The 23704-nt window shown below is 45.7% G+C and overlaps 1 pseudogene; it reads right to left on the bottom strand.

The window, feature by feature from the left end:
- Window positions 1-21211: 21211 nt before the first annotated feature.
- LOC134912712 (5S ribosomal RNA) lies at window positions 21212-21329 on the bottom strand (annotated as a pseudogene).
- Between the last annotated feature and the right edge of the window lie 2375 nt (window positions 21330-23704).

The following is a 23704-nucleotide window of genomic DNA, read 5'->3' as shown; positions in this document are numbered from 1 at the left end:
GTCCACTTCCTGATATTCAAATTGAAGATGTCACTGTTGACGTACACCAGGATGAGGATATGGGTGTTGCTGGCGCTGAGGAGAAAATTGACGAGGAGGATTCTGATGGTGAGGTGGTTTGTTTAAGTCAGGCACCCGGGGAGACACCTGTTGTCCGTGGGATAAGTAAGGCCATTGACATGCCTGGTCAAAATACCCAAAAAAATCACTTCAACAGACATGTGGACAACAGGTGTCAAGCCGTGTGTTGCCTTTGTCAAGCTGTAATAAGTAGGGGTAAGGACGTTAACCACCTCGGAACATCCAGCCTTATACGTCACCTGGAGCGCATTCATCAGAAGTCATTGACAAGTTCAAAAACTTTGGGTGACAGTGGAAGCAGTCCACTGACAACTAAATCCCTTCTTCCTCTTGTACCCAAGCTCCTGCAAACCACACCACCAACTCCCTCAATGTCAATTTCCTCCTTAGACAGGAACGCCAATAGTCCTGCAGGCCATGTCACTGGCAAGTCTGATGAGTCCTCTCCTAACTGGGATACCTCCGATGGATCCTTGAGTGGAACGCCTACTGCTGCTGGCGCTGCTGCTGTTGTTGCTGCTGGGAGTCGATCGTCATCACAGAGGGGAAGTCGGAAGACCACTTGTACTACTTCCAGTAAGCAATTGACTGCCCAACAGTCCTTTGCGAGGAAGATGAAATATCACAGCAGTCATCCTGTTGCAAAGCGGATAACTCAGGCCTTGACAACTATGTTGGTGTTAGACGTGCATCCGGTATCCACCGTTAGTTCACAGGGACTTAGAGAATTGCTTGAGGTAGTGTGTCCCCGGTACCAAATCCCATCTAGGTTCCACTTCTCTAGGCAAGCGATACCGATAATGTACACAGACATCAGAAAAAGAGTCACCAGTGTCCTAAAAAATGCAGTTGTACCCACTGTCCACTTAACCACGGACATGTGGACAAGTGGATCAGGGCAGACTAAGGACTATATGACTGTGACAGCCCACTGGGTAGATGTATTGCCTCCTGCAGCAACAACAGCGGCGGCACCAGTAGCAGCATCTTGCAAAAGGCAACTCGTTCCTAGGCAGGCTACGCTGTGTATCACCGCTTTCCATAAGAGGCACACAGCTGACAACCTCTTACGGAAACTGAGGAACATCATCGCATATTGGCTTACCCCAATTGGACTCTCCTGGGGATTTGTGTTATCTGACAACGCCACCAATATTGTGCGTGCATTACATGTGGGCAAATTCCAGCACTTCCCATGTTTTGCACATACAATTAATTTGGTGGTGCATAATTTTTTTTAAAACGACAGGGGCGTGTAGGAGATGCTGTTGGTGGCCCAAAGAATTGCGGAACACTTTCGGCATTTAGCCACCGCGTCCCGAATACTGGAGTGCCAGCAAACACTCATGAACATGCCCTGCCATCAGCTGAAGCAAGAGGTGGTAACGAGGTGGAATTCAACCCTCTATATGCTTCAGAGGATGGAGGAGCAGCAAAAGGCCATTCAAGCCTATACAGCTGCCTATGATATAGGCAAAGGAGGGGGAATGCACCTGACTCAAGTGCATTGGAGAATGATTTCCATGTTGTGCAAGGTTCTCCATTCCTTTGAACTTGCCACACGTGATGTCAGTTCAGACACTGCCAGCCTAAGTCAGGTCATTTCCCAAATCAGGCTTTTGCAGAAGCAGCTGGAGAGGTTGAAGGAAGAGCTAAAATGGAGCGATTCCGCTAGGTATGTGGGACTTGTGGATGGAGCCCTTCATTCGCTTAACCAGGATCCACAGGTGGTCAATCTGTTGAAATTAGAGCACTACATTTTGGCCACCGTGCTCGATCCTAGGTTTAAAGCCTATGTTGTATCTCTCTTTCCGGCAGACACAAGTCTGCAGATGTTCAAAGACCTGCTGGTGAGACAATTGTCAAGTCAAGCGGAACGTGACATGCCAACAGCTCCTCCTTCATTTTCTAGCGTCACTGGAGCTGCCAGGGAAAGGATAAAATTTCCAAATCTACCCACTGGCGGTGATGCAGGGCAGTCAGGAGCAAGTGCTGACATCTGGTCCGGACTGAAGGACCTACCAACGATTACTGACATGTCGTCTGTTGTCACTGCTTATGATTCTGTCACCATTGAAAGAATGGTGGAGGATTATATGAGTGACAGCATCCAAGTAGGCATGTCAGACAGTCCGTACGTATACTAGCAGGAAAAAGAGGCAATTTGGAGGCCCTTGCACAAACTGGCTTTATTTTACCTAAGTTGCCCCCACTCCAGTGTGTACTCCGAAAGAGTGTTTAGTGCAGCCGGTCACCTTGTCAGCGATCGGCGTGGTTACTTCCAGAACATGTGGAGAAGATGATGTTCATCAAAATGAATTATAAAAAATTCCTCCGTGGAGACATTTACCAGGAATTGCCTCCAGAAAGTGCACGGGGACCTGAGATGGTGGATTCCAGTGGGGACGAATTAATAATCTGTGAGGAGGGGGATGTACACAGTGAAAGGGGTGAGGAATCGGTGGGATGAGGATGAGGTGGACATCTTGCCTCTGTAGAGCTAGTTTGTGCAAGGAGAAATTGATTGCTTCTTTTTTGGTGTGGGCCCAAACCAGTCATTTCAGCCACAGTCGTGTGGCAGACCCTGTCGCTGAAATGATAGGTTTGTTAAAGGGTGCATGTCCTGTTTATACAACATAAGGGTGTTTAGGAGGGCCCAAGAACAATTCCATCTTGCACCTCTTTTTTTTCATTTATCTTTGCATCATGTGCTATTTGAGGACTATTTTTTGAAGTGCCATCCTGCCTGACACTGCAGTGCCACTCCTAGATGGGCCAGGTGTTTGTGTCGGCCACTTGGGTCTCTTAGCCTAGTCATCCAGCGACCTCGGTGCAAATATTAGGACTAAAAATAATATTGTGAGGTGTGAGGTGTTCAGAATAGACTGGAAATGAGTGGAAATTATGGTTGAGGTTAATAATACTATAGGATCAAAATTACCCCAAAATTCTATGATTTAAGCTGTTTTTGAGGATTTTTTTTAAAAAAAACCACCCGGATCCAAAACACATCCGAATCCGACAAAAATTCAAAAGGGTGGTTTTGCCAAAACGCGTCCGAATCTAAAACACGACCGCGGAACCGAATCCAAAACCAAAACACAAATCCCAAAAAATGCCCGCTGCACATCTCTAAACCTAACACATTAAAAAGTGTCGATGGTATTGTGTTGTAGCAGAAGCAGTTAAGAAATTAAAATTGGGGTGACATGTAATCCTCTGCATACTCACTAAATACATTGTAAAGCAATTATAGCTACTTCATGCTATACTCCATTACAGTGGTTCTCAAACTCGGTCCTCAGGACCCCAAACGGCTCACGTTATCCAGGTCACCTGGCATGTGAACAGATACTGTATATTCATTATTACTCATACTCACTAACACATTTCTAAAAATGAACAGCTGGAGCTACTTCCGTATTTCACTTGTGACTTCTGTGAGGAGACCTGGAAAACATGCACTGTTGTCCGAGTTTGAGAACCTGTGCCCTAGGGTACCATGATACAAAGAAAGTTTTGGAACCACTGTGTTAAGGCATTGTAAAGCCTGCCAGAGAAAGAGAATGTGATTGGGAGAGAATGGACAGTCCTGTATACTATAGATGGCTATTCCAGCTGGATGATTAATAGGTCTGCGGTCTTAGGCTTCCCTCTCCCATATTTGTGATGCGATGTGCAGTGGTGATGGTACTGTTCCGGCTGCATTTCCTCTGACCGATTCTGCTGCGTGCTTCCTGGTTGCTGGAACGCACTGTGGAGCACACAGTGGCTACTTCTGGTGCTCAGGGTCTCTGCAGTCTTAATTTGCATTTAATAAGGTCATGTACTTAACTTGCGGACCATTATTAAGTGCTGCATTATTAAAACATTACTAGGCGCTGCAGTCCTGTTTTTTTTGCTCCTTGTTCCAAGGGCTCGTATGAACTTCGAGAAAAATAGATCAGTCTCTCCCTTTAGAACTAAATAACTCCCCTCCCTTCAGACAGATCATCTCCCTTAGCGTAGAATAGTCCCCTCAGACAGATCATCTCTCCCTAGCACAGAATAACAAGTTAGATCATCTCCGCTACAGAATATTCATCATCCTTCCCAGGCAGATCTCCACGTCCTCCTATCAGCCAGTGCAGTTCGGCATGCAGCCTGTCAGTCTTTATAAAAACAAATGTCCTTTTATTTTTTTACAGACTGACTGGAGCAGGTTTCGATGGCAGTGAAATCAGATTCACTCTGTGGGGTATATTCAATTGAAGTCGAATTACGGCGTGAATTCGTCAGTTTTTGGATTCGACACTATTCCACAGCCGAAACCCTCCACCCGGGACCCTGAATTCGACATATTCAATTAAAAACGGATTAGACGCGCCCTCTGTCGAAAAACGGACCAATCGACGAATAGTGGGCGCCGTTTGGAATCCTATATAGGGCTTGTTTGCTGCGTGCTCAGCAGCCATTTTGTGAACCTGCAGAGCGGAGTGAGACGCTGCAGAGTGATCAATTTGGTTTTGCTTGTTGTGGTATCGTTTGTACACCCAGCAGACTTTCATCCAGGACGGACAGAAGACACTTGTCACCCCGGAGGAGAGTAATTTTTGGATTGATATCGACATTTGTAGGTAAGACCCACATGTGGTCTGTCGTTGCATGTAGGTATTCGTGTAGTGTATGGGTGTTGTTTTGAGTGCTTGGCTACTGTTTTGGATGCGGTATGAGTGCAGCATGTAAAGTTTGGGTGGTGGGGGGTGCCATGTGGTGTACATGTGGTGCTTTTTGGTGTGTTTGGGGTATGTATATGTGTACAGGAGTGTATATAGGTCCTGCTTGTATTGCTGCAGGTCCTGCTTGTATTGCTGCATGTTTTTCTTGGAGTTTTGTGTTTGGGGGTAGTTTTTCACTTTTTTTTGTGTGCTAAAATGTGTTTTTGGTCATGCTTCAACACTGGTGTACTACCAGTATGACATGTTGGGGTGTAGGGATGCATTTACTGGCTTTTTGGGTTGTTTGGGTGAGGTTTTTCATGTTTTTTTTATGTGCTAATGTATGTTTGGTCATGCTTGAACACTGGTGTAGCAGCAGCATGACATGTTGTGGTGCATTTACTGGCATTTTGGTAGGTTTTTCATGTTTTTTTTTATGTTTGATCATGCTTCAGCACTGCTGCACCCCAACGTGTCACGCTGCTGGCAAATTTACTGGTCTTTTGCCTTGTTTGGGCGTGGTTTTTCATGTTTTTTTATGTGCTAATGTGTGTTTGTTCATGCTTGAACACTGGTGTCCCAGCAGCATGACATGTTGGGGTGTCTTTAATGGCTTTTTGTTAGGTTTTTCATGTTTTTTTAATGTTTGGTCATGCTTCAGCACTGCTGCACACCAACATGTCATGCTGCTGGCACCTTTACTTATTTTTTTTCTGTTTCGGTGTTGTTTTTCATGTCTTTTATGTGCTAATGTGTGTTTGGTCATGCTTGAGCACTGGTGTCCCAGCAGCATGACATATTGGGGTGTCTTTAATGGCTTTTTGGTAGGTTTTTCATGTATTTTTTTTAATGTTTGGTCATGCTTCAGCACTGCTGCACCCCAGCATGTCATGCTGCTGGCACCTTTACTTATTTTTTTTGGTTTGGGCATGGTTTTTCATGTTTTTTTTTATGTGCTAATGTGTGTTTGGTCATGCTTGAGCACTGGGGTCCCAGCAGCATGACATGTTGGGGTGCATTTTTTTTTAAATATAATTAATTATGTAATTATGTAATGTGGGGTACATATTTTTGGGCTACATATTTAAAAATAATTTTTCTTTTTACACCAGGGATGTCCAGGGACCAGCGCACCCGATCCCCCCTTCCCCCCACTCCTCAGAAGAATTGCTGGACAGCAACGAGGAGTGGATGCCAACCTAGAAGGAGGAGATGACTGAACAGGCATCCAGCGATCAGCCGTGGTCATCAAGGGACCAACCGGAAACTAGAGATAAAAAGAAAAGGCCAAGACTTTCAGCACCTGCAGCCACAATAGCATCCAACTTGAGCTAGTTTGTGCACTGCCAGGCACACCTACAGGTATCTTTGCGCACTGCCAGGGACACTGACACACTCCCAGGGACACCTACAGATCATTGTGATCGTATTAATTGCATCTTTTATTTCCCTAAAAGGCAAGAAGCCAGCTAGAGGATCAGTCAGAGGAGGAAGCCTCTGGTGAAGACACAGGATGGAAGATTCCGCGTGGACCCAGATACACCGAGGCGGAAAACTGTGCCCTAGTGGATGGCGTCGACAGGTCCTATGATGTTCTGTATGGACCAAGGGCACTGGCAGGTGGTCTTCAGGTTGCCAGCTTTCGGGATCCCGGGGCACAGTATACCGGCGCCAGAATCCTGACAGCCAGCATACCAACACTTTTTCTCCCTCGTGACCCCTGGATAGAGAATAGATAGCGTGGAACGTGCAGCGCACCACCGTGCCTGCAGCGTGGCGAGCGAAGAGAGCCCGCAAGGGGCTCATTTGCGCTTGCCACGCTGTCAGTATGCCGGCGGTCGGGCTTTCGGTGCCGGTATGCTGGTCGCCAGGAGCCCGGCCGCCGGCATACCATACTACACCTGGCACAGACAACACCAGCAAAGACAAAGAGAAACATCTGGGATGCCATCGCGAGACAAGTCACTGCAGTATATGGAAACCGCCGGAGCACCAGAAACTGCATGAAGCGGTACAGTGATTGCTATAGACAGACCAAGAAAAAGATGGGGATTCAGCGCCGACATGAGACAGCAACTGGAGGTGGTCCGGCTCTCAATTTGAAGTGGCTGCCCTGGGAGGAAGTTATAAAAAGGCGCATGAACCTTGTCATGGTCCAAGGAGTTCGTAGAGGTGTGGACTCCACCCATCGAGCTGGCTTTCCCGAGGAGGAAGAACCGCCCAGAAGACCGAAGACGGCGGGAGCACAGCAGTCCAAAAGGAGGCGTGATGGTAAGAATACATTCAGATAAGCTGTAATAAACTTCTTTGTTTTTATTTGCTAATGTGTTTGTTCTTTACTCTAGACACGCCTGCCCAGAGGACATCACCTGCGCGCAGGACATCACCAGCGAGCAGACCATCACCTGCGCACCAGACATTGACAGCTCGCAGACCATCACCTGCTTGCCAGACATCATCAGCGCCCAGACCACCACCTGGGCGCCAAACTACATCACCTGTGCGCAGGGCATCCTCAGCTCGTGATCTAACCTCCAGGAGCTCAGAGACTGTGACCCAAGAGCCTCAAGAAGACATTATCCTTGTGGACCTATCACCTGAACTGTTTGAGTCGACAGGGTTAACTGACGAGACATTTCTAGGGTTTGATGACAACCGTGCAGACGCATCCAGCCATACCTAAGAAAAGTCTCATGAATTGAGGCCCAGAGAAGCTCCTGGAGCAGTGGCACCACAGGATGGAGAAGATTAATATATCAATCCATTGTTTTTTTTGGGGGGGTCTCCATTTTGTATAGTTTATTAACTTTATTTTTGTGTTTGTTTTTCTTTTGCAAACAGAGGTGCCACGGACCAGCAGCGGATTCGCGTCAGGGATTGGTCCCTACTTCGGGCCGGATCTCCTACAGGAAGAGTCGGACAACGAGGTGGAATTGCAGCATCCCCGCTGTTTCTACATCCCTGTGTGAGTAATTATATAAAAAATTGGGAACCTTCAAACATATGTAGGAATGTGTATTCTAATGTATTTTTATTTTTATTTTCAGCTGCACAAATGCAATCGGTGGCAGACATTCAGCAAGGGCAGGATCCCTCAAATATTCAGAGGGTAAACACCCTGGCAGCAGAGATGAATGAATGCCAGGATAGTTTTCGGGATGTCGTTGATACCAGACTGGACACCATTGAGTGGTCAATGGAGAAGATGGCAACCAATATGGTTGAAATGCAAAAGGCTCTTGCCAACAACACGGCAGAAACGTGAAAGACCAGACAGGCAGATCACAGGGAAACTGTGGACATCAATCGGCTGGTGGATAACACGGCATGCCAGTCACACAGCGTTCACAACATGTCGGAGAGCAAGCAACATTCCGCAGCCAGCCAACAGATCATCGCAACAACGCTACAGCTGATCTATAAAAAACTCCCAGAGCCAGCTCATCAACATGCTGGTCAACCACCACATCCGCCACCGCAAGCCACACTGGCGCCTCCTGCCCTTGCTCCACCACAATCCTGGTATGGACAGTAACAGCAGTATCAAGGATATACAGAGATGTACCCCACTTACCAGATGCCTCCACCAGCAACACCGGCCACAACATCTACAACAGCACGGCCACCAAGGCCAAGACAATGCACGCAACTGCCGCCAAGGACACTGGCGCCACTTCAGGAGGAAGAGGATCCGGACAGCCCCCACACACATAACATAGTAACTGAGGTTGAATAGAGGCAAATTGCCCAAAGTATTTAACCTGTATTAAGTTGTAATGATCCTACATACCCGCTGAACAGAGGCGTATCTAGGGTAGGGCGAGTGGGGCACGTGCCCTGGGCACCTTGGCAGGCCCAGGAGAGGGGGATGCCGCCGGCGGCCAGGGCATCATGCCCCACTCGCCCCCGTCAACCCGAAATGTAAGGGGAGCAGAGTGCACCGTCTCTCCCTCCCCTCACCGCCGCTGAAAGCCCTAGCTCCTGATTGGCTGCCGGTCCGTGAGCTCTGATTGGCTAGCAAACCGGCGCCAGACAGCCGCCGGAGACCTGGAGCAGTGAGGGGAAGGAGAGGCGCTGTGCTGCGCTCTCCTCCCCTTACATAGACACAACAAGCGGTGAGTGACCGAGGGGGTGGTGGTGGCACAGTGGGGCATGTATCTGGCACCAAATGGGGCATGTAACTGGCACTGAGTGGAGCATGTATCTGGCACTAAATGGGGCATGTAACTGGCACTGTGGGGCAATGTATCTGGCACTGTGGGGCATGTATCTGGCACTGTGGGGCAATGTATCTGGCACTGTGGGCAATGTAACTGGCACTGTGGGGCAATGTATCTGGCACTGAGGGCAATGTAACTGGCACTGCGGGGCAATGTATCTGGCACTGTGGGGCAATGTACCTGGCACTGTGGGGCATTGTGTCCGGCACTGTCTATGGGGCATTGTGTCCGGCACTGTGGGGCATTGTATCCGGCACTGTGGGGCATGTTTCTGGCACTGTGGGGCAATGTAACTGGCACTGTGGGGCAATGTAACTGGCACTGTGGGGCAATGTATCTGGCACTGTGGGGCAATGTATCTGGCACTGTGGGGCAATGTAACTGGCACTGTGGGGCATGTATCTGGCACTGTGGGGCATGTATCCGGCACTGTGGGGCAATGTATCTGGCACTGTGGGGCAATGTAACTGGCACTGTGGGGCATGTATCCGGCACTGTGGGGCAATGTATCTGGCACTGTGGGGCAATGTAACTGGCACTGTGGGGCAATGTATCTGGCACTGTGGGGCAATGTATCTGGCACTGTGGGGCAATGTAACTGGCACTGTGGGGCATGTATCTGGCACTGTGGGGCATGTATCCGGCACTGTGGGGCAATGTAACTGGCACTGTAGGCCATTTTCAGTGGCCACACCCCTTCTGGAGCGTGGCCACACCCCTTCTTGCCCTGGGCTCCGAAAACCCTAGCTACGCCTCTGCCGCTGAATAATGTTTTATGACTAGTTAACTACTGTAACTCATGTTACCCCCAAATTAACCACGTTGATATTTTAAATATTATAACCTTGGATATCATTTTCATTCAGAAATTTATCCATTCCTTTTTTAAATCCAATTACAGAGTCCACCATTACCACCTTCCCTGGCAGGAAATTCCACATCCTAATTGACCTAATAGTGAAGAACCCTTTCCTCCATTGCGTTCGGAACTTTCTCTCCTCCAGCCGCAGCGAGTGCCCACGTGTCCTAAACTGTGTTCTTTTAATAAATAATTCCTCTGATAACTCTTTGTGATGTCCTTTTACGTATTTGAAGATATTAATAATATCTCCTCTTAGACACCTCTTTTCTAGTGTATACATATTCAACATAGTAAGCCTTTCCTTATAATCCAGTCCCTCTAGGCCTTTAATCAATTTAGTAGCTCGCCTTTGAACCCTTTCGAATTCACTGATGTCTTTTTTTATATAATGGTGCCCAAAACTGAACACAATATTCCAGGTGCGGACGTACCAATGCTTTATACAGCAGCAGGATTACATCTGAGTCCCTTGTCTCAATTCCCCTTTTTTTTGCACACTAGCACCTTACTTGCCTTCTTTACTGCATTTTGACATTGTGTATGGTTATTAAGCCTATTATCAATGAATACCCCCAAGTCTTTTTCCAACTCTGATTCCCCTAGGCGTTCCCCATTTAATATGTAGGTTGCGAGTTTGTTTTTAGTCCCAAAATGCATAACCTTGCCTTTGTCTGTATTGAACCTCATTTTCCATTTAGACGCCCAGACTCCAAGTTTAGATAGATCATTCTGCAAGGACTCCACATCCAATTCTGAATTAATTTCTTTACACAGTTTAGTATCATCTGCAAAGATTGACACTGCTTTCCAGGCCTATTTCTTGGTCATTGATAAATATATTGAACAGTAGTGGTCCGAGTACAAACCCTTGTGGTATTCTGCTGACTACTGGGGACCAGGTTGAGGATTTCCCGTTGACCACTACTCTCTGTACCCTGCTATCCAACCAGTTGCTTATCCATGTGCAAATAGTTTTTCCTAGGCCAAGCTCCTTTAATTTGATCATCAGTCTCCTGTGAGGCACTGTATTGAAGGCTTTTGCAAAATCTAGGAAGACCACATCCACTGCTTTTCCTTGATCAAGATTATTGCTCACTTCCTCGTAGAAGCTAATTAAGTTAGTCTGACATGACCTGTCCCTCACAAACCCATGCTGGTTCTTGCTAATAATCCTAGCTGACTGTAGAAACTCCTGTATGCTGTCCCTTAGAATTCCTTCCAATATTTTCTCCATTATAGATGTCAAACTAACTGGTCTGTAGTTTCCCTGAAGATTTTTGGATCCCTTTTTAAATAATGGCACTACCTCAGCTATGCGCCAATCCCTCGGTACCATGCCTGATCTAATTGAACTATTGAAAATCAAGTATAGGGGTCATGCTAATTGTGAACTACGCTCCATAAGAACCCTCAGGTGAAGTCCATCAGGACCAGGTGATTTATTAATCTTCATTTCGCTTAGTCTCTCCCGGACTACTTCTTTGCTTAAACAAGTATCTAACCATGAATCATTACTGTCACAATTGTTATGCTCTACTCCCACCATCAGTTCTTCTCTGGTGAATAGTGATGAAAAGAATTTGTTCAGTATTTTTGCTTTTATTTCGTCATCATTTATCAATTCTCCTAATTCATCTTTTAATGGACCTATATTCTCCTTTTTTAACCTTTTACCATTTATGTATTTAAAAAACTTTTTAGGATTGGTTTTACTCTCTATAGCGATTTGCTTTTCATTTTCCATTTTAGTTGCTCTTATTGCTTTTTTGCTTTTCTTATTACACTCCTTGTAATACTTGAAAGACTCCTCCTTTCCATTAGATTTAAATGCTTTGAAAGCCCGCTTTTGTTTATCCATTTTTGCCTTAACCTTCTTGTTAAGCCACATCGGTTTGAGTTTAATACTCCTGCGTTTACTGCCCATGGGAATAAAGTAATGAATATTGCTATCCAGCAACCCTTTTAAAACATCCCACATTTCCGAAGTGTTCTTGTTATTAAACAGAACCTCCCACTCTATGTCGTTAAGTTCACATCTAAGCATACTGAAATTGGCCTTCCTAAGGTTTTGGTGGAACCCCTATAGCTATGTTTTCTGAAACTGATGTCGAATGTGATCATATTGTGATCACTGTTACCCAAAGTCTCCCCCACTTTAGTGTTTGATATAATGCCCACATTATTAGTATTTACTAGATCTAGGGTAGTTTTACCCCTAGTTGGGTCCTCGACTAATTGAGACAAGTAGTGATCCTTAAACATATTTAAGAACTTGTTGGCCCTCGCTTTAGCACATGACTTGTTACTCGAGTTTATATCCGGGTAATTAAAATCCCCAATCACAAGGATGTCCCCCAATTTCTCAGCCATTTTGATTTGCTGTAAGAGTTGTTCTTCCTCATGTATGCTAATATCTGGCTGTTTGTAGCACGTGCCTATGACTAGTTTTTTTGCATAAATACACCCACTTGAGATTTCAACCCATAGTGACTCCACATTATCGCCAGTCTCCTCATAGATAACCTCCTTTAGGTATGGTTTAAGTGATGGTTTAACATAAAGACATACACCTCCTCCTCTTTTGTTTGTCCTGTCCCTCCTGAAAAGAGAATACCCCTCCAAGTTTGCATTCCAGTCGTGAGATACGTCCCACCATGTTTCCGTAATTCCTATAATGTCATACTCAGCCTTTGATGCTAACAATTCCAATTCCCCCATTTTACCTGCTAGACTTCTTGCATTTGCAAGCATGCATTTTATTTTATCGGTTCCTTTATTCGTTTGTTTTTTTAAAGTTATCCCATCCTGGTTTACTAGTGCATCCCTAGAGTTACTGATACAGACCATCATTCTCGCTCCCTCTCCAACCCCACCGTACTTAGTATTGCCCACCTTACTTTTCTCTTTGGTCAACCAGATGTTCCCGCCTAAATTCACCACCCTGACAGTATTTTCCCTTAAGTCCCGTACAACATTTTCTATAGGCTGTAACGATGACACATAATTGTTATTATTTAATGCTTTGGCAATACCTTTCTTAATACCCATATTAGAACCCATGTAAATACCCTTACTAGCTGCACTTTCCCTCCCCCCTTCTCCACCCCCTTTTATCTCACTACCACCATCCCTACTATACTCGCTGCATGACCCATAGTTTCTAGCTAAACCCTCCCCCAGGCTCCTTGTTTAAAAGCTCCTCCAACCTACTAACCATCCTACCCCCCAGCACCGCAGCCCCCTCCTCATTCAGGTGCAATCTGTCACGAGAAAAAAGATGGTACCTGACTGAGAAGTCCGCCCAGTGTTCCAAGAACACAAACCCCTCTTTCCTACACCAGTCTCTGAGCCGCACATTTACCTCCCTAATCTCTAGAGATGAGCGGGTTCGGTTTCTTCGAGATCCAAACCCCTCGAACTTCACGTGGTTTACACGGGTCAGAGGCAGCCTCGGTTCTTCCCGCCTTGCTCGTTTAACCCGAACGAGGCCGAACAACATCATCCTGCTGTCGGAATCTCGCGAGATTCGTATTCTATATAAAGAACTGCGCGTCGCTGCCATTTTCACTTGTGCATTGTAGATTGAGCAGAGAGGATGTGGCTACATTCTCTGCCTGAAAAGCTCAATATCTGTGCTCAGTGTGCTGCATTGTGGTAACCACTAGTATATAGTAGTACAGTACAGTAGGCCATTGCTGTATCTTGCAGCACCGTCTCAGACTCAGTTCTTGTATCCTGATCAGTGCTCAATATCTGTGCTGCATTGTGGTGACCAGTATATAGTAGTACATTGCTGCATTGTGGTGACCACCAGTATATAGTAGTACAGTACAGTAGGCCATTGCTGTATCTTGCAGCTCCATGTCAGACTCAGTTCTAGTATCCTGATCAGTGCTCAATATCTGTGCTGCATTGTGGTAACCAGTATATAGTAGTACAGTGCTGCATTGTAGTGACCACCAGTATATAGTAGTACAGTACAGTAGGCCATTGCTGTATCTTGCTGCTCTGTGTCACTTCTAGTATCCTGATCAGTGCTCAATATCTGTGCTGCATTGTGGTAACCAGTATATAGTAGTACAGTGCTGCATTGTGGTGACCACCACTATATAGTAGTACAATACAGTAGGCCATTGCTGTATCTTGCAGCTCTGTATCAGACTCAGTTATAGTATCCTGATCAGTGCTCAATATCTGTGCTGCATTGTGGTGACCAGTATAGAGTAGTACAGTGCTGCATTGTGGTGACCACCAGTATATAGTAGTTCAGTACAGTAGGCCATTGCTGTATCTTGCAGCTCCGTGTCAGACTCAGTTCTAGTATCCTGATCAGTGCTCAATATCTGTGCTGCATTGTGGTGACCAGTATATAGTAGTACAGTGCTGCATTGTGGTGACCACCAGTATATAGTAGTACAGTACAGTAGGCCATTGCTGTATCTTGCAGCTCCGTATCAGACTCAGTTATAGTATCCTGATCAGTGCTCAATATCTGTGCTGCATTGTGGTGACCAGTATATAGTAGTACGGTGCTGCATTGTGGTGACCACCAGTATATAGTAGTACAGTACAGTAGACCATAGCTGTATCTTGCAGCTCCGTGTCAGACTCAGTTCTAGTATCCTGATCAGTGCTCAATATCTGTGCTGCATTGTGGTGACCAGTATATAGTAGTACAGTGCTGCATTGTGGTGACCACCAGTATATAGTAGTACAGTACAGTAGGCCATTGCTGTATCTTGCAGCTCCGTATCAGACTCAGTTATAGTATCCTGATCAGTGCTCAATATCTGTGCTGCATTGTGGTGACCAGTATATAGTAGTACAGTGCTGCATTGTGGTGACCACCAGTATATAGTAGTACAGTACAGTAGACCATAGCTGTATCTTGCAGCACCGTGTCAGACTCAGTTCTAGTATCCTGATCAGTGCTCAATATCTGTGCTGCATTGTGGTGACCAGTATATAGTAGTACAGTGCTGCATTATGGTGACTACCAGTATATAGTAGTATAGTACAGTAGGCCATAGCTATATCTTGCAGCTCCGTGACAGACTCAGTTCTAGTATCCTGATCAGTGCTCAATATCTGTGCTGCATTGTGGTGACCAGTATATAGTAGTACAGTGCTGCATTGTGGTGACCACCAGTATATAGTAGTACAGTACAGTAGGCCATAGCTGTATCTTGCTGCACCGTGTCACTACTAGTATCCTGAACAATGCTTAATATCTGTGTTCAGTGTCAGTGCTGCATTGTGGTGACTAAAAGTCCAGTGTCTTGAGCTGCATCTTGCTGCTGTGGGGTGCCGTGGTAGTGTCCTGTCACTGTGCATAGGTCATCATCATTCCAGTCACAGTGGTATCTGGTATCTTTATAGTGGTATCTAATTCCAGACATTACTGCTTTCTAATTCCAGATATTTTACTGGCATATAATTCCACACATTAAAAAATGGAGAACAAAAATGTGGAGGGTAAAATAGGGAAAGATCAGGATCCACTTCCACCTAGTGCTGAAGCTGCTGCCACTAGTCATGGCAGAGATGATTAAATGCCATCAACGTCGTCTGCCAAGGCCGATGCCCAATGTAATAGTAGAGAGCATGTAAAATACAAAAAACAAAAGTTCAGTAAAATGACCCAAAACTCAAAATTAAAAGCGTCTGAGGAAAAGCGTAAATTTGCCAATATGCCATTTACGACACGGAGTGGCAAGGAACGGCTGAGGCCCTGGCCTATGTTCATTTTTAGTGGTTCAGATTCACATGAGGATGGAAGCACTCATCCTCCCGTTAGAAAAATGAAAAGACTTAAGCTGGCAAAAGCACAGCAAAGAACTGTGCGTTCTTCTAAATCACAAATCTCCAAGGAGAGTCCAATTGTGTCGGTTGCGATGCCTGACCTTCCCAACACTGGACGGGAAGAGGTGGCTCCTTCCACCATTTGCACGCCCTTTGCAAGTGCTGGAAGGAGCACCCACAGTCCAGTTCCTGATCTTCAAATTGAAGATGTCACTGTTGAAGTACACCAGGATGAGGATATGGGTGTTGCTGGCGCTGAGGAGGAAATTGACAAGAGGATTATGATGGTGAGGTGGTTTGTTTAAGTCAGGCACCCGGGGAGACACCTGTTGTCCGTGGCATGAATATGGCCAATGACATGCCTGGTCAAAATACAAAAAAAAATCACCTCTTTGGTGTGGAATTATTTTAACAGAAATGCAGACAACAGGTGTCAAGCCGTGTGATGCCTTTGTCAAGCTGTAATAAGTAGGGGTAAGGACGTTAACCACCTAGGAACATCCTCCCTTATACGTCTCCTGGAGTGCATACTTCAGAAGTCATTGACAAGTTCAAAAACTTTGGGTAACAGCGGAAGCAGTCCACTGACAGTGACAACTAAATCCCTTCTTCCTCTTGTACCCAAGCTCCTGCAAACCACACCAACTCCCTCAGTGTCAATTTCCTCCTTAGACAGGAACGCCAATAGTCCTGCAAGCCATATCACTGGCAAGTCTGACGAGTCCTCTCCTAACTGGGATTCCTCCAATTGATCCTTGAGTGTAACGCCTACTGCTGCTGGCGCTGCTGTTGTTGCTGCTGGGAGTCGATCGTCATCCCAGAGGGGAAGTCGGAAGACCACTTGTACTACTTCCAGTAAGCAATTGACTGTCCAACAGTCCTTTGCGAGGAAGATGAAATATCACAGCAGTCATCCTGTTGCAAAGCAGATAACTCAGGCCTTGACAACTATGTTGGTGTTAGACGTGCGTTCGGTATCCGCCGTTAGTTCACAGGGACTAAGATAATTGCTTGAGGTAGTGTGTCCCCGGTACCAAATCCCATCTAGGTTTCACTTCTCGAGGCAGGCGATACCAAGAATGTACACAGACATCAGAAAAAGAGGCACCAGTGTCCTAAAAAATGCAGTTGTACCCACTGTCCACTTAACCACGGACATGTGGACAAGTGGAGCAGGGCAGACTAAGGACTATATGACTGTGACAGCCCACTGGGTACAAGTATTGCCTCCCGCAGCAACAACAGCAACAGCGGTACCAGCTGCAGCATCTCGCAAACCACAACTTGTTCTTAGGCAGGCTACGCTTTGTATCACCACTTTCCATAAGAGGCACACAGCTGACAACCTCTTACGGAAACTGAGGAACATCATCGCAGAATGGCTTACCCCAATTGGACTCTCCTGGGGATTTGTGATATCGGACAACACCACCAATATTGTGCATGCATTACATGTGGGAAAATTCCAGCACATCCCATGTTTTGCACATACAATTAATTTGGTGTTGCAGAATTTTATAAAAAACGACAGGGGCTTGCAGGAGATGCTGTCAGTGGTCCGAAGAATTGCGGGCCACTTTCGGCATTCAGCCACTACATGCCGAAGACTGGAGCACCAGCAAACACTCCTGAACCTGCCCTGCCATCATCTGAAGCAAGAGGTGGTAACGAGGTGGAATTCAACCCTCTATATGCTTCAGAGGATGGAGGAGCAGCAAAAGGCAATACAAGCCTATACATCTGCCTACGATATAGGCAAAGGAGGGGGAATGCACCTGACTCAAGTGCAGTGGAGAATGATTTCCACGTTGTGCAAGGTTCTCCAACCCTTTGAACTTGCCACACGTGAAGTCAGTTCAGACACTGCCAGCCTAAGTCATGTAATTCCTCTCATCAGGCTTTTGCAGAAGCAGCTGGAGGGATTGAAGGAGGAGCTAAAATGGAGCGATTCCGCTAGGTATGTGGGACTTGTAGATGGAGCCCTTCATTCACTTAACCAGGATTCACAGGTGGTCAATCTGTTGAAATCAGAGCACTACATTTTGGCCACCATGCTCGATCCTAGGTTTAAAGCCTACGTTGTATCTCTCTTTCTGGCAGACACAAGTCTGCAGATGTTCGAAGACCTGCTGTTGAGACAATTGTCAAGTCAAGAGGAAAGTGACCCGCCAACAGCTCCTCCTTCATTTTATCCCGCCACTGGAGCTGCCAGGAAAAGGATAAAATTTCCCAAACCACCCGATGGCGGTGATGCAGGGCAGTCAGGAGCAAGTGCTGACATCTGGTCCGGACTGAAGGACCTGCCAACGATTACTGACATGTCACTGCATATGATTCTGTCACCATTGAAAGAATGGTGGAGGATTATATGAGTGACAGCATCACTGTAGGCATGTCAGACAGTCCGTACGTATACTGGCAGGAAAAAAAAGGCAATTTGGAGGCCCTTGCACAAACCGGCTTTATTTTACCTAAGTTGCCCCCCCTCCAGTGTGTGCTCCGAAAGAGTGTTTAGTGCAGCCGATCACCTTGTCAGCGATCGGCGTAGGAGGTTACTTCCACAAAATGTGGAGAAGATGATGTTCATCAATATGAATTATAATACATTCCTCTATGGAGACATTTACCAGCAATTGCCTCCAGAAATGACACAGGGACCTGTGATGGTGGATTCCAGTGGGGACTAATTAATACTCTGTGAGGAGGGGGATGCACACAGTGAAATGGGTGAGGAATCGGACGATGAGGAGGAGGTGGACATCTTGCCTCTGTAGAGCCAGTTTGTGCAAGGAGAGATGAATTGCTTCTTTTTTGGTGGGGGCCCAAACCAACTAATCATTTCAGCCACAGTCATATGGCAGACCCTGTCGCTGAAATGATGGGTTTGTTAAAGTGTACATGTCCTGTTTATACAACAACATATGGGTGTATGGGAGGGCCCAAGGACAATTCCATCTTGCACCTCTTTTTTTATGTATTATTTGCATCATGTGCTGTTTGGGGACTATTTTTTAAGTGGCATCCTGTCTGACACTGCAGTGCCACTCCTAGATGGGCCAGGTGTTTGTGCTGGCCACTTGGGTCGCTTAGCTTAGTCATCCAGCGACCTTGGTGCAAATTTTAGGACTAAAAATAATATTGTGAGGTGTGAGGTGTTCAGACTGGAAATGAGTGGAAATTATGGTTATTGAGGTTAATAATGCTATAGGCTCAAAATTACCCCCAAATTCTATGATTTAAGCTGTTTTTGTGGGTTTTTAAAAAAAAACACCCGAATCCGACAAAAATTCTTAAGGGAAGTTTTGCCAAAACGCGTCCGAATCCAAAACACGACCGCGGAACCAAATCCAAAACCAAAACACAAAACCCGAAAAGTAACTGGTGCATATCTCTACTAATCTCCCTCTGTCTCCGTGGGTTACCGTGTGGCACTGGTAATATTTCAGAGAATATTACCTTAGATGTCCTTTTTTTTAGTTTCTGGCTTAAGTCCCTATAATGTTTCTTAAGAACATCCCACCTACCACTAACTTTGTCGTTGGTGCCAACGTGCACCAAGACCACTGGGTCTTTCCCAGCCCCTCCCAACAATCTATCTACCCGGTCCGCGATGTGCCGTACCCGAGCACCCGGGAGACAACATACCATACGGCGATCACGATCCCGGCACCAGATTGCCCTATCTGCCTTCCTGATGATAGAGTCCCCTACCACCATCATCTGCCTGGGCGCCTCTCTAGCTTTCATCCCATCTGAGCCAGAGGGACCACTTCTCCGGTTGCTAGAAGGAGCAGTCTCGTCCGGCTCCATCATTTCGTCGCTATTATTCACCGAATCTTCGACCAATCGGGCAAATTTGTTCGGGTTTGATAGATCCGAGATGTCGTGCCTCCCCATCTTTTTCTTCCTTTAAACAGTGACCCAACTGCCTACCTGATTATCCTCGTCTACCAGTGACCCCTGCTGCAATTCCTCCACCGTTCTATCTAGACTTCGCTCAAGATTGTGAATATCCCCCAGTCGCGTAACGGTCTGCTCTAGATAAGTTATCTGGGCTTCCAGGGCAACCGTTCGCTCACATCTCGCCCATATATATTCGCCCTGGGTCGGCTGCTCCAGGTGTGCATACATCTTGCACGACACGCACTGAGTGAGACTCTCAATCACGGCCCCTCCCATCAGTTTGAAAATCGAACTCCCTATTACCTTACGAAAGCACAATAAAGAACAAAATAACAAATAACCAACTAGCCAATACAATCAAAACACAATAAGTAAGTAATCAATACTTATCTTAGTGGGACCTCTCCTGCGGCACCGATACTCCACCTAGCAGTTGTTCCAGCTCTCTGCACCTCCTTTTCACTCAGCTTCCGGCTCCTGCTTCGTCCACAGACCGCAGACCTCACTTGTGCAGGCTGTGAGCACACACTCACTCCCAGTACCAGTAGCCCTCACACACTTTCACTCCCCTGGCAGCACTCTCTCACTCCTTTCTCCCTGCAGCAGCACTCAAATTTATTTTATTTTTATTTTTTTTCCCCAGCAGCTCACCACCAGTCACTCCCCCAGCAGCAGCACTCCCCTCTTCCTCACGCACACACAATTCACAAGCCACAGTAGCAGCAGTCCGTCAGTGCCCTCTCACTCACACCAGCAACCACACACTCACACAACAGCGGCAGCAGCAGCGATCCCCGCTGCCTGCTCCGCTGTACTTTGCTCCCAGACGCTCACAAACACAGACCACGCTGCCCGTTGCCCACTCCGGCTGTCGCCTGGTGATCCCCGCTGCCCGTTCTGCTCCGCTCCACCTGGCGCCGCTTCCCGGGCTCCCCTGTCTCCTCCTCACTTCCTAGAAACGGGTTGGTGGAGTCTGCACAGGATCTCTCAGTATAAATGCTTGGTACTATAAATGATATGAGTTAAAGCTATAGCTCTAAAATAAACCAACATATGGCCATAAGTGAACTAATAATTAGTGTTGGCACTGGGTTGGCGGTGCTCCCAGAAATAGTTCAGTAAACTAGTCAAAGAAAAATGTATGGTTCTTGTATAGTACAGGAACCAAAAAAGAAAAAAAGAAAGACTATATGTCTCTTCTGGGGCACACTTTTATTGAAAATTATGTGGTCTTGTATAGTATTAAAATATAACTTTTATTAATAATCCTCTTAAAAAAATGCTATGAGGCAAAGGACAAAATAATTATATTAGTAATAATGGCAGAAATTATCATAAAGTTGGTCAATCCTAATGGAAATTAAATTTAGTGATACAAATTAAACATGATAGCTCTTTAGGTGAAATTATGTGTGTGTCTCTGATGTTAGAGAGAATATAAATACCTTCTTCCAAATTTATGATGAAATAAAATAAAATGTAACTATAATAATAATAATAAAGGAAATATAGCTGAAGGAAGGGGTATTATTTAATCTGATATGCCGGGCTCCACACTGATAGTTTATTAAGATATAGAAATCCCAAGTTTTGAGTAGAAAATAATATTTTGATTCCAGGTCCTATGTCCTGGGTTTGGATATAAATACCTGCAGTACCAAGTATTCCCTGGTGGTCTCCCAAACAGGTACTGGCCTGGCCCACAGTGCTTGGCTTCCAAGATCAGACGAGGTTGGGCATACTCAGTGTGGTTTGACCGCAGGTAGGTATATCCTGCTTGATGACACTTGTAACCAAGTATTATGCTCTGAGAAATCCCAAAGTTTTTTGGTGAAATTATTGGATGCTTTTGAGTCGAGATACTTGGCAGTACCTGATATTCACTGATGGTCTCAAAAAGTAGGTGCTTTACCGGCCCCCTGGGCTGACCTCCAAAGAAAATGGAAGAGGTTGGGCCTCATCTGTATTGTTGACCTTGGGTAAATGGATAGCACATATGGCTGTGGGAGGTAAATGGGGAAACAGAAAGCAAATGGGGGCTGATGGGGTCTGATCTAAGGTATATGTGTAAACTCCCCAGATTTTGCGAAGAGTACTGGGTGGATAATAGTGGAATACTGGTATGAAAAGATTGGGGTGTGGAAAAAATGAGTAGGGGGAGAGAGACAGAGAATCAGGTCTATGTTCAACACCACTTCTGCTTTTTTATCATCTGAACATCGAATGAGAAAATGAGAAAATGAGAGGGTGGTGAGAAACGACACTGGGACCGAAGAAAGGTAGAGGAACTCTTCTACTGTCCTGTCTTGTAGCGAAATGGTGCTCTGTTTACATACTGCATTGCAGAGCCACCCAGATTGTTTAGACAGGATGAGAGGGAGTACCAGAAAATTTCATGTGACTGGCAAATATTTGTAATAAGTCACGTGTTTGATCCAAAACCTGGAGCAAAAAAATGTGGGTGCTTAATAAGATATTAAATTTATGCCTACTCAATACAGTCAATAAAGAAGAAGGGGGGGGGTTGTGTTGGAAATCTGGTTATTGCAGTATGTCACAAATGGGGGGGTCAAAAGTCACTTAGCCAAGAAAGAAATGTAATCATAGTTCTTGAAGAAATTATAATAACCAAAAACCAAAAAAATCCCAAAAGAACAGGACTGAACCTTTGAAGAACCATGCATTGATTATTGATGGGTATAAAAATAATTATAAATTTGAGAATGAGTCCTGGACATAGGTGTGGCTTGCTAGTAAAAATGATGATATATTCCCATTGTAGGCATGTATCCCTGGTAGAAAAAGTATATATATATATATATATATATATATATATATATATATCCATGCAAAGGATCCGGCACTCCAGCCATAGACGGTCATAGATGCTCTGGTGCCTTCTTTAAGGGCAAACAAAGAGGAGGAAGGGGGGTGCAAATCCCCACCCCCAAATTCCCTTCCGCACACTGAAAATTACCTGTAACCATCCCTGAATCTATCTGGTAATAAAATTCAGAGAATTTGTCACAAATGTTTGCAAACACATGTTTAAGCTGCTGGCCACTTCACGGCTTCTCTGATACAGCAGTCCTAACTACTTAATAGCAGTGCCCACATTGGGCCATGTAATTTGTCACAGTACGCCTCATGATAAAGGTCAATACTAAAACATTTCCAGACAGAGAGCTAACTTACCAGGGAGCCACCCCCAGGATCTCCCATTGGCACTACAAGGAACAGCATGCCTTCCAAATGCTGCTCCCATTCAATGCCTCATGCTCACAAGCAGACAAACAATTTGGAAGCTGCTCAATCATACCTGGAGATAATTATATATCAGGTGCTGGAAGGGGGAGGGGTCATAGACAGACAAACAAAGAGGAGGAAGGGGGGTGCAAATCCCCACCCCCAAATTCCCTTCCGCACACTGAAAATTACCTGTAACCATCCCTGAATCTATCTGGTAATAAAATTCAGAGAATTTGTCACAAATGTTTGCAAACACATGTTTAAGCTGCTGGCCACTTCACGGCTTCTCTGATACAGCAGTCCTAACTACTTAATAGCAGTGCCCACATTGGGCCATGTAATTTGTCACAGTACGCCTCATGATAAAGGTCAATACTAAAACATTTCCAGACAGAGAGCTAACTTACCAGGGAGCCACCCCCAGGATCTCCCATTGGCACTACAAGGAACAGCATGCCTTCCAAATGCTGCTCCCATTCAATGCCTCATGCTCACAAGCAGACAAACAATTTGGAAGCTGCTCAATCATACCTGGAGATAATTATATATCAGGTGCTGGAAGGGGGAGGGTCATAGACAGACAAACAAAGAGGAGGAAGGGGGGTGCAAATCCCCACCCCCAAATTCCCTTCCGCACACTGAAAATTACCTGTAACCATCCCTGAATCTATCTGGTAATAAAATTCAGAGAATTTGTCACAAATGTTTGCAAACACATGTTTAAGCTGCTGGCCACTTCACGGCTTCTCTGATACAGCAGTCCTAACTACTTAATAGCAGTGCCCACATTGGGCCATGTAATTTGTCACAGTACGCCTCATGATAAAGGTCAATACTAAAACATTTCCAGACAGAGAGCTAACTTACCAGGGAGCCACCCCCAGGATCTC

This window comes from Pseudophryne corroboree, chromosome 4 (genome assembly GCF_028390025.1).
Source record: "Pseudophryne corroboree isolate aPseCor3 chromosome 4, aPseCor3.hap2, whole genome shotgun sequence".
Classification (NCBI taxonomy): domain Eukaryota; kingdom Metazoa; phylum Chordata; class Amphibia; order Anura; family Myobatrachidae; genus Pseudophryne; species Pseudophryne corroboree.
The sequence above is the reverse complement of the archived record's forward strand: the minus strand, read 5'-3'. Positions and strand labels throughout refer to the sequence as shown.